Genomic DNA, 202 nt, shown 5'->3' with positions numbered 1-202 from the left:
GTCAGCCAATCCCCTCCCTTGGCTCCCGGCTGCGCTTCCCAGACCTGCCAGACCGGTGCCCCGGGACTCTCTCGTCTTCACCTTGCCGCTTCAGACGGACTCATCCACCACCAGCCTCATTTGGGGTGAGTTAGGAGAGTCCTTCCCATCTACTCCTATGGGTTTTTCTCAATCCTCTGTCAACAACTACAGTCTGGCTCGA

This window comes from Galeopterus variegatus, unplaced genomic scaffold (assembly GCF_000696425.1).
Source record: "Galeopterus variegatus unplaced genomic scaffold, G_variegatus-3.0.2 Scaffold1531, whole genome shotgun sequence".
Classification (NCBI taxonomy): Eukaryota; Metazoa; Chordata; class Mammalia; order Dermoptera; family Cynocephalidae; genus Galeopterus; species Galeopterus variegatus.
Note: the sequence above shows the minus strand (reverse complement) of the source record.